This window comes from Oratosquilla oratoria, chromosome 27 (assembly GCF_046742065.1).
Source record: "Oratosquilla oratoria isolate Oo_2021 chromosome 27, ASM4674206v1, whole genome shotgun sequence".
NCBI classification, from domain to species: Eukaryota; Metazoa; Arthropoda; class Malacostraca; order Stomatopoda; family Squillidae; genus Oratosquilla; species Oratosquilla oratoria.
In genome coordinates this window covers 8,023,762-8,026,261 of record NC_134803.1, presented here as the reverse complement: position 1 = coordinate 8,026,261, position 2,500 = coordinate 8,023,762, and positions in this window count along the sequence as shown.

Sequence of the window (2,500 nt, the reverse complement as noted above, 5' to 3'; positions counted from 1 at the left end):
TGGATAAATATGTACCAAAACAAAAACAGGAAAAGGAATATATTACGTGCTGGTTTAACAGAAGGTACAGCTAGGAAAAAATATATAAAAATAAAAATAAATAAATAAAAGAGAGAGAGAGAGAGAGAGAGAGAGAGAGAGAGAGAGAGAGAGAGAGAGAGAGAGAGAGAGAGAGAAGGCTTGGATAATATGAAAAATAAAGAGAAAAACCCTAGAGAGTGGCAAATATATATCAGTGAAAGGAATGAATATGTAAAAATACGCAGGGAGGAAAAATATATTATGAAAAAGACATAATAAAAAGTGTAAGGATCAACCAAAATTATTCTATAGATATGTGAACGGTAAATTGAAAAGCGAGCAAGAAATAGAGAAACTACGACAGGGGAACATGTAATACATAGAAGATATGGAAATGGCTGAGGTCATGAGTAAATATTTCAAATCGGTTTTCACTAGAGAAAAAATATGGTACTGGGATGAAGGGCGAGAAGTAAAATCCCACACTATGGGGGAAACAATAGCAACACGAGCTGAAATATTGGACCAAATAACAAACCTTGATATCACGAGATCGCACGGCCCGGATAAAAATGCAAACTGAATACTAAAAGAGTGTAAAGAGCTTGTAGGCAATATATATATAATAAGCTGTTCGCTTAAAGATGGAAAAATGCAAGAAGACTGGAAAAAGGCCAACATCGTACTAACATATAGTATAAAGGAGGCAACAAGGAAAACCCAACAAATTACAGACCGGATTCCCTTACAAGTACCGTAGCCAAAATTTGTGAAAAAGTTATCAAAAATAGACGGACAAAACATCTGGAGGAGAACAACATACAAAACCCGAGATAATTTGGATTCAGACAGGGAAGATCATATGCCCCAAATCTAATTTGATTTTACTCAAGACTATTAGATATGGTATAGGAAAAGGATGGATGGACTGATTGTGCTTTCCTAAATCTACAAAAAAAGAAAAAGAAAATATAAGGTGCCATATAGAAAACTATTAGGAAAACCGAAAACCAAAGGAAGGGTTACAAGGTCAACTACTAAAATGTATGGAGGATTTCTTGCATGGAAGAAAAATGAGAGTAGTGCCTACCTGGGAAGAGGTGATTAGTGAAGTTCCACATGGGTCGGTACTGGCTCTAAGAATGTTTGCCATTTATGTGAATGACACGGACGAGGGTGTGGACAGTTACAGGAACTTCTTTGCTGATGATGCAAAGTTGTTAAAGAAAGTGAGCACTGAAATAGACTGTGAGACGATGCAGAGAGATCTGAACAAACTTTGGGAATGGAGTCAGAAGTGAGAAGCGGAATTTAACATTTAAAAATATAGTATAATGGAATTTGGAAAAGTAAAATCAGGATATCAGGACAATGTAAAATCAGTGAAAAGGAAGTAAAGAAAGTGGGATTTGAAAAAGACCTGGGAGTAATCATCACAAAGGACATGCCTCCTGATAAACACATAAACAAAGTTGTCGGAGAAACCCACAATTTGCTGAGATCAATAAAAGTGACATTTTGTTACTTGGACGAAGAAACGGTGAAGAAAATACTAGTCACACTGATAAGACTAAGACTGGAGTACGCAGCGGCACTATGGTCACCCAGTACCATAAAGAATATAAGGAGACTTGAAAAAAATCCTGAGAGCAACTGCGAAGATGACCCTCACACTTTCAGAACTGTCATAGGATGAGAGGTTGTCAAAACTAGAGTTACCGATCCTGGAACAAAGAAGAGAAAGAGGAGACTTGTTGACCATCTATAGAATCATGAGAGGTATGGAAGTCCTTGATAGAGAAGACTTACTAATTGGGGATACGAGAAATACAAGAAGGTATGGAAGGAAACTCAAAAAGGACAGTTATAGAAGAAACCTGTTAAAGAACAGCTTTTCCCACAGAGTGGTGGATGTATGGAACAAATTGGACGAAATGATAGTGTATGAAAAAAACATACACGACTTTAAGAACAATTTAGATACCGCGAGATACAGGGACGGGACACCACGAGCTTAGCTCCCATTCTAGTAAGATACAACTAAGTAAATACAACTAGGTAAATACACACACACACACACACACACACACACACACACACACACACACACACACACACACACACACACACACACACACACACACACACACACACACACACACACACACACACACACACACACACACACACACACACACACACACACACACAAGCACACACACACACAGACACACACACATAAACACACACTCACACGTTCTACATCAACACGAAATCGCCTGCTTATTGATCTAGTGTCTTTCATTAATCTCTTAATGCCGTTAGGTTATGTAAAGAGCTAGTGCGGCTTAGGATGATACCGTAGAATTCGTAATGGATAACTGTATATAGAAGAAACATTTTCAGTTTATTTCAGACCCAGTCTGTGTGGTCATCATGGTATAGAGCAGAGTTTTGTAATCTGCGGGATAGAGGTGGA